Source organism: Ochotona curzoniae, unplaced genomic scaffold (genome assembly GCF_017591425.1).
Source record: "Ochotona curzoniae isolate NIBS_2020 unplaced genomic scaffold, NIBS_Ocur_1.0 contig_908, whole genome shotgun sequence".
Taxonomy (NCBI): domain Eukaryota; kingdom Metazoa; phylum Chordata; class Mammalia; order Lagomorpha; family Ochotonidae; genus Ochotona; species Ochotona curzoniae.
In genome coordinates, this window is record NW_024466607.1 from 10,204,940 (window position 1) to 10,214,123 (window position 9,184).

The 9,184-nt window shown below is 51.8% G+C and overlaps 1 pseudogene; it reads right to left on the reverse strand.

Annotated features, from left to right (window-relative positions):
* LOC121165953 overlaps positions 1–5,682 on the reverse strand; it is a 48,515-nt pseudogene extending 42,833 nt beyond the window's left edge.
* Positions 5,683–9,184: the final 3,502 nt, after the last annotated feature.

Below are 9,184 nucleotides of genomic sequence, written 5' to 3' on the forward strand. Positions count from 1 at the left end.
CATCGCTTTAATTTCGAAACTAGAAAATGGTGTCACAAAAAGGCAACTACAGTCCAGTATCCCTGATGAATACAGATGCAAAAAACCCTTGTACTAGCTAATCAAATCCAACACGAAATCAGAAAGACCATTCACCCGTTGTCAGGTGAGGTTCATCCCAGGTATGAAGGGATGGTTCAGCATCTGCAATCCATTAAATGTGATACATCACATTAACAACCTGAAGAATAAAAACTATATGATTATCTCAATACATGTAAAGAAAGCACCTGATAGGGCCCAGCAAGGTAGCCTAGTGGAAATCCTCACCTTGCATGCACCTGGATCCCATATGCATGCGGGTTCATATCCGACGGCCCCACTTCCCATCCAGCTCCCTGCCTGTGGCCTGGGAAAGCAGTGGGGACGGCCCAACGCCTTGGAACCCTGCACCTGCGTGGGAGACCTGGAAGAAACTCCTGGCTTTGGATTTGCTGAACTTCAGCTGTTGTGGCTATCTAGGGAGCGAACCAGCAGACAGAGGATCTTTGTCCTTCCTTCTCTCTGTGTATCTGCCTTTCCAGTTAAAATAAATCTTTGATGAAAAAAGGAAAGCACTTGATAAAATGCAACATCTTCTCATGCTAAAAGCCATAAGCAAATTGGGCATGCAAGGGTCACTGCTCAACACAATCAAGGCAACATATAAAAATTCGATACAGTCCTGGAAGCTTCGGCCAGAGCTGCCGGTCTGCAGAGGGCACGGCTCTCCACGAAGGGCGAGAACGGCCTCTGTGCACACAAGCTGCTGCACGGCTGAGAGAGCTGTGACATCAGTCCATTCACAGCAGCAGCGAAAACACACAAACTTAAATACCTACAAAAACACTACGAAACATTAAAGAAAGGAAAACAACAAAACATGGAAAATCTGCCATGTTCATGGATTAGAACATCATCAAAACATCCATTTCACAGAAAGTAATTTACAGATTCAATGATTCCAATCCAGATAGCTACAACATTCTTCTCAGATCTAGAAAAAAACAATGCTAAAATTCATGCGGGAACACAGGAGAGCACCAAGAGGTGAGTCAATATTAAACAACAAAAGCAAAGCTGCAGGCGTGACAACGCCAGGCTTTAAGATGCACCGCAGGGTAGCGGTACTCAAAGCAGCCTGTGGAAAAACAGCCGCAAAGATCAACAAAGCAGAACAAAAACCCAGAAATGAATCCACACTTCTACACCCAGCAACTTTCCAACAAGCGAACCGCAATCAATCCAGGGAGAAAAGACAGTGTCTTCAACAGATGGTGCTGGGAAAACTGGATCTACAGGTAAGAAACAAGACCCTGGGCCCAGTATGATAGCCTAGTGGTTAAATCCTCACCTTGCAACCGCAGGGATCCCATACAGACACTGGTTCGTGCCCCGGATACCCCATTTCCATTCATCTCTCTGCTTGTGCCCTGGGAAAGCAGTCAAGGACAGCCCAAAGCTTTGGGACTCTACACCCGCACGCAAGACCGGGAAGAAGCGCCTGGCTCCTGATCAGCTCAACTCCAGCCATTGCAGTCACTCAGGGAGTGAACCAGCAGACAGAAAATCTATCTCCTTCTCTTTGTAAATCTGACTTTCCAATAAAAAATTTTTAAATTAAAAAAAAAATCTAAAGAAATAAAGAAAGAAACCTTAGACACCTAACACCTTAGACAAAAATTAACTCGAAATGGGTCAAGGATTTAAATCTACTTACTGGGCCTGGTGCAGCAGCCTAGTGGCTAAGGTCCTTATCTTGCATGCACTGGGATCCCATATGGACACAGGTTTATGTCCCAGCTGCTCTGCTTCCCTTCCAGCTCCCTGCTTGCGGCCTGGGAAAGCAGTGGAGGATGGCCCAAAGCCTTGGGACCCTGCACACACCCCCGCCCCCCGTGGGAAACCCAGAAGAGACTCCTGATTCCTGGCTTCGGATCAGCTCAGCTCCAGCCATTGCGGCCGCTTATGGAGTAAGCCATCAGACAGAAGCCCTTCCTCTCTGTCTCTTCTCCTCTCTGTGTATCTACCTTTCCAATAAAAATAAATAAATCTTAAAAACAGAAAAAAAGGAATACTACTCAGCCATTAAAAATACTCTGTTGCAAAGAATGAAATCTTTAGCAAAAAGGATCCAGCTAGAAACCAACATGCTTAGTGAAATAAGCCAGCTGCCAAGACAAATACCGTAGGTAGGCTCTGAGCGGAGAGGGCTTGTACAAGGAGCACAAGAACAAAACGTCACCTCTGTGAGACTAAGACGCTGGGAATTAAGTGCTGCTCCCAGCCCGGGTCTACACTCCCGGCAACCGCACAGCCACCTGTCTCCTTCCTCTGTCTGCTATCTTATATATGACATCTTTATACACTGGAATCTTAAAGTTGTCATTGTAAAACAAAAGAATAAGCCATTGAAGTAACTTGGGGGAGAAAAATAAGGAGAGTGGAGTAATAGGAAAAAGAAGAGGGGCAAAGGGAGGAATCCCTATGCATATAAATATAGATTTATATAAATATGAATGTAAACATGTATCATGAACAGCACAAAACCTATTTGTTTTATATAAATAAGTTACAAAAGATTTCCCCCAAAAAACCTGCTACTGTAAATGAAAAACTATATATACTAATAATTGAAGCAAACTATAACATGAAATAATAGTTAGGACAGAAGAAGAGTTGATACTCGAAAGACTAAAGGAGGTAACTGCAAAGAAATGATGTATTTCTCAGCTTTGGGATCCGACACGTACAGACTAGATGAGAATTCAGCATTAGTAGACGCCACTGAGATATCCTCATGCCTGTTAGTTCAACAGGCATATTAATGGACTACAGGTATTAATGGACTACAACTTTTTTTGTTGTTGTTGTTCCGAAAGGCAGATTTTATAAAGAGAAGGAGAAAGGGGTCTTCCATCCACTATTTTATTCCGAAAATGGCCACAACAGCCGGAACTAGCTGATCCAAAGCCAGGTGCTTCATCCAGTGTGCACATGGGTGCAGGGGTCCAAGACTTCAGCCATCCTTCACTGTTAAATTAATTCAGGACATAAAACCAACCTAGAACAATCTGTATCCTTTTTATACATGGGTAGCTAACTTGCCAAAAACAAAACAAAAACAATCCTGGGCTGGTGTGGTGGCGCTACAGACTAACGCTCTGCCTGCAGCACGGGCAGCCCACTTGGGCACCCATTCAAGTCCTGGCTGCTCCACTTCTGGTCAAGCTTCCTGCCTACAAGGGAGTGGAAGCTGGCACAAGTCCTTGCACCCCCATGCAATGTGGAGACCTGAAAGACGTTCCCAGCTCCGGATAGGTTCAGTCCCCACTGCTCAGGACAGTTCCCCAGAGGTGCCCAGGCCTGTCCTTCAGGGTCCAGAAGTGCTGCATCTCCAAGTGCCACCAACTTGGGAGCTCAGAAGCCGCCTGTCCTTGGTGGCAGTAGCAGCTCCAGGAACTGCCCAGGGATGCCTGTGGTGTTTTCCCTGTAGAAGCCCCAGGCCCATCAGGGACACTGGCCGTGGTAGTCTCAGCTGACAGAATGTGGACACCTGTGACAAGCCCCTCCTGCCAGGCCTCACTGACACCCAGCCCCAGCCCAAGTCCCGGGGGCCCTTGTGCGACACCCCCCAGCAGGGACCCGCTCTCTGGCTAACCACCAGCTGTGTGGCGGGGGGTTGCTGGACCCACCTCTCTCTCACTGCCCAGTGATAACCGCACCACACGTGTGTGTGTGCACATGGTGCGGAGGGTGTAGTGTACAATACACAGCATGCAGTGTGCAGCAGGCTCTGCTATCCGGAACATGCCTTTGGACTCGAACAAGCTGGATGAACATTCAGAAGTGTAGGATACGCCCTGCACGTCCACGACTCCCCACCCTCCCAAGCCCCTGCAGCATTTCATCTGGGACAAGGACTGGAGCCGCCGTGTCCTCACCTGGATCAGGCCCGCATGCAGACACAGCACCACGAAGCTCTTGCCCCCGTGACTGACTTTCCACCAGGTAGATGACACAGATCAGGTGGCGTGGGATCCCATAAAGGCCAGGACTCAGCTGGCACGGAGTTGATTTCTGAAAGAAAGAAAATAGAAAGGTACATGGCGTAGCTAGCAGCAGAGGCCACCCACCCCAGCAGGGGGCATTCTCCAAGGAGGCCCCACATTCACTCATGCACTTATGCCACAGGGCTTCCTGAGCGCCTCCCAAGGGGCGGGCAGGTCCCAGCAGGTCAAGACCACCCCTTCCCTTCCCTCAAGGAGCGGACATCTCAGGCAGAGACAAACAGAAATCAGTCAGCAGGAACAAGCAAGACAAGTCATTTAACACTGCATGCTAAGAAGAAACTAAACCAAGTCCGGTGTGGTAGCCTAGTGATTAAAGTCCTCACTTGGCACGTGCCGGGATCCCATATGGGTGCTGGTTCGTGTCCCGGAGGTCCCATTTCCCATCCAGCTCCGTGCTTGCGGCCTGGGAAAGCAGTGGAGGACGGCCCAAAGCCTTGGGACCCTGCACCCGTGTAGGGGACCCAGACGAGGCTCCTAGCTTCTGATTTCAGACTGACTCAGCTTTGGCTGTTGAGGACACTTGGCGAGTGAATCAATGGATGGAAGATCTTCCTCTCTCTCTCTCCTCCTCTCTGTATATCTGACTTCCCAATAAAAGGGGGTGGGGGGATAAACCAGGTGGGGAAGGGGAACAGCTTGAGGACAAGAGCCCTCCAGGAGAGGTCAGTGTCGGCACAGCAGGACCTAAAGCTAGGCTGAGGTAGATTCCTACCCTCCTTGGGGTGTGGGATCAGGAATCCGGGGATGGGGGGCAGCCTGTGAGGAGGAGGGGGCCCTTAGGCAGCCCCTTCCTCACATCAGTGCTGGGTTAGCAATCCCCTCCAAGCTGCAGCTGGAGCCTTCCCCGTCCTAAAGGCATTTGGCCCCAGCCACAGGGCCCGCCTTCTAACCTTCCCCACCTGGATGTGATCAGCTCAGGGCCGTCAGCACAGAGCTTCTCCCCAGAGTAAAAGAAAGCTTACCTAGCACAGCACTGACAAATGCCACACGGAGTAGGGGTCTAATACTCAGAATGAGTCGGGGGAAATGAATGCAACATTCTCAGGGTGAGTGTTCAGCGGGAAAGATACACCCGAGTGAGGAGGGGTCGAGAGCCAGCCCACCACCACCGCCACCTGCCCTTTAATTACACCCTCCCCACCCTGCGGGCAGGTGTGAGGCCTCAAGGAGGACCGAGCAAGGGTCAAGGGTCCCCCTCCTAGTTCCCCACACTTCCTCCCGGGCCCAATCCCTCCCGAGTCCCTGTCCCAGCTTCCCTGCCTTTGCGGTTGCTAAAGCATCAACCTGAACCTGTGCAAGAACCTTCTGGACGGCCACAATGACTACCTCTTCTGACCCAGGGCCTGCGCACTGCCCACGGGCCTGGGGCCGGCCAGCCGACACTGGGGACCCCACAAGAAGGGTGCGGGAATCCAGGGGAGCTCCGGCAGGTTCCAGAGGGGCACCCTGGTCTGAGCTGGGCTTGGGGGGGTCCCCCGCACGGCCGAGGCGCGCGTGGCCTGACCAACACCCTCACCAAGGAGACCCCCCCTTTCCGCCGGAAGGCTCCGGAGGACACAGGCCTGGGGGCTCCGACAGAGTCCGACGCCATTCGCCTCACGACCCTGGGGCGGCCGGACAGGGCTCACCTCAGCTGCCCCATCTTTGCACCCGGGTAAGAGCTCCAGCGACCAAGCCCAGCTGAGCTGCCTGGGGCACCAGGGACGCGCCTCAGCACCGCGCCCTGCGCCGCGCTGCCTGATGACGCTGCCTGATGACGACACCGGAAGTCTTCTTAAATTAAGAGAGCTCAGTGGCACGTGTTTTCAAAAGCAACATTTAACACTGCAAGACTTTTGGGGCTGGCACAGTGGCTAAACTGACTAATCCTTCACCTGTAAGCGTCAACATCCCATCCATATGGGCACAGGTTCGTGTCCGGCTTCTCCGCTTTCCACCCAACTCCCTGCTTGTGGTTTGGGGAGGCAGTCGAGGACGGCTCAAGGCCTTGGGACCCTGCACCTGAGTGGGAGACCCGAAAGAATCTACTGGCTTCGGATCAGCTCAGTTCTGGTCGTTGTGGCCATTGGGGAGTTAACCCAGCAGTTCCCTCTCCTCTCTGCAAATCTACCTTTGCAATAAAAATAAATCTTTTAAGAAGAATGCCTTTTTAGATTTCTGTGAACGGTCACATGACCGAGAAAGACACACAGGCAGATACCTGCTGACTGGCTTCCCAGGTGCCGGTAGCTCCAGGGACTTGGAGTGTGCCAGGTGGGAGGCGGTGGGGGGACTTAGCCCAGCCGACACTGGGTTGCAAACAGAAGTGCGAGGAGTGTGAGAACAATGCAGTAGGCAGGCAGGCAAACACCTATACTTCACCCATTGAGCCACCAGCTAACGTGCACAGAGAAAAGAATTTCAGGGATGCATGGTGGAGTGTGTGCTTGGCAGACATTCCGAGACAAAGCAGAGGGCCTCCTTTGCATGCGCATCTTTGCACAGGCCTGGAGTCGTGGAGGGCCTCACCACCCCTTGTCTGTCATTTTGTCATCCCTTGGAATGTCACCTGATCCTTTACGCCCGACGGTAGGGCTGCTTGTCCACGCTGTGCTTGGAACTGTCACGGGTTATTCTGACCTTGTGGGAACTTGGCTGCCCTGCCCCCCATGCACCTGCTTTCCCACCACTGGCACTAAGCTTTTGTGAAAGTATATAAACCCTCGCTTTCTTTGTCTCGGTGTGTCATCCTGTGAGGTGATGGCCGCCCCGCTGCCACACTACAGACTTGCCACACTACAGAGTTGTGCACGACCTCTTGTGCTCCGTTCATTAGTCCCCAACAGCACGACTCTGACGTTTCCTCATTTGTACGCATGAGAACGGTATCTCACAGGAGGTTTGTGAAGATGAAACAAACCACAGGAAAGCACTAGGCAGAATGAACGATGCTGCTACTGTTTCTTTTTCTTTTTGAGAACTAGTTTGACAGTGAGAAGCCTGGTAGTCTGAGGCCCCCATTTTCCCCATGTTAGCCTCTGGGTAGAAGCACCCCGTATCAGACACTCTGACACACAGTTCCCCTTCTCCAGGCTTTCAAGTGTCCCCCCCCCACCCCCACCTAGTACTTCTGAAGGTCGCTTCTGTGGGTGGGGCCACCTCGGTACAGCTGACTCCTGGACACAAACAAGTTCATGTTCACAGTGGGTTATGCGGAGGCCACCTGGTGGAGGGTCCCAGGCATCGGTTGGAGTGGAGAACTGCAACCTGCCCTCAGACGCCCAAAGGGTGTCACCGTGGGTGTCAGGGTCTAGTCTGTGCCCCTTCCTCCTGGTGGGACCTGCTCATCTTGTCCATTCTACTCCCCACCCTCACCACCTTGGGGCACCCCACTTCCTGTCTGAGCCTCCAGCTCTCCACCTGCAAAGGATGAACTCAGCACAAAATATGCGCTCCTAGGAGGGTTAGAGAGTCTTACAATGAAGTCCCCCTACCCCTGCTACTCATCTTGAGTCCTAGGTCTAGCAGGCCAACTATACGCAGGATAGGGGTATGGGGGCAGGTCAACTTAGCAGGGGTGCTAAGGGGCCAGGAGAGCTGCTCAAGCAACAGAAGCAAAATACCTTGGGTTGTCCCTTGTGCTTCAAGTCCACAGTGAAGTCCACCCTGGACTCCCACAATGGAATGCAAGTAACAGGCAAATTCTCTCAGACAGGAATTGCTCCTCCCTCTGCTGCCTCCGAGAGAGGGGCTTGGGGTGCAGCTCACTGGCAGCCAAGGAGGGAGGGAGGGAGTGTGTGAGTGTGTGTGTGTGTGTGTGTCTCTTTCTCTTTCTTTGTCTCTTGGTCCCAGGGCGCCCCCTTGTGGTCCACGCCGACTGACCGCAGGACAGCAGGAGTCCCGCCCTGGGGCAAACTGGCTTCATCAGCTGTAACTGTGCCCTGTGTAAGAACACCTCTCCTCTTAGGCACTCCCAGGGCCTGGCACTAGCTTGAATTCCTTTTGATTCAGAGGAACTAGCTACAGCTCATCGGAGGAGAGTAACTGTATTTCTGCCTGCAGTACTTTGCAGGAAAGTTGTAGGGTTTTCCTTTTTTCCCATGTGCACCCAATCTTGTCCTGCTGACCAGATTCTTGTGAACTCTCAGCACCTGGCACCGTCCTACACACAGCTGCCTCCTCAGCGGCTGCCTACACCAGGCACCCATGGTGATTTTCCCAGTGCATGGAGACCCAGAAGCAGCTTTGGTTCCGCCCAACTCCCACCATTGTGGCCACTTGGAGAATAAACCAGCAGATGAAAGATCTGTCCTTCTCTCCGTAAATCTGATCTGCCTTTTCAATCAAAATAAAAAATCTTTTTTAAAAGAAAGCTCCCAAAATCTTGGGAAGGGGCACCTTGAGTTTACTCACAGTGTACAATAATGGGGCCAGAAAACATTTTTGCAGCCCTAAATTTCAACCTTTTCAAAAAATAACATCCACTTAGTCACTAGTGGCTAAAGTCCTTGCCTTGAACCCACCAGGATCCCATATGGGCGCTGGTTCTAATCCTGGCAGCTCTGCTTGCCAGGCAGCCAGCTCCCTGCTTGTGGCCTGGGAAAGCAGTTGAGGACGGCCCAAAGCCTTGGGACCCTGCACCCATGTAGGAGACCTGGAAGAAGCTTCTGACTCCTGGCTTCACACTGGCTCAGCTCTGGCCACTGCAACCACTTGGGGAGTGAAGCATTTTGGACGGAAAATCTTTCTCTCTGTATCTCCTTCTCTCTGTGTTATCTGCCTTTCCAATAAATATTTTTAAAAATAACATCCGAAAAGGCAAGATGTTAGTACATAAACACAACCTGATCTTTTCAACAGCGGAAGTGAGACAGAAAGGCAGGAGTTGTAAAATGGTGGAGTGGTCACTCCTACCTGTTCTTGCACGCTGGCGTGGGATGGGAGCCCCAAGTCCAAGTTGGCCCAGGTGGAATGTTCATCCGTTCCAAAGCCACCCACGCAGAAGCCCTGCTGGGAGAGACCCTGACCTTTACACACAGGAGTGACCAGTGGCAGCCAGGCAATGAGTCTTGATGTCCACACCGCAGGCCAGAGTCCACACTGCCGAATAGTAC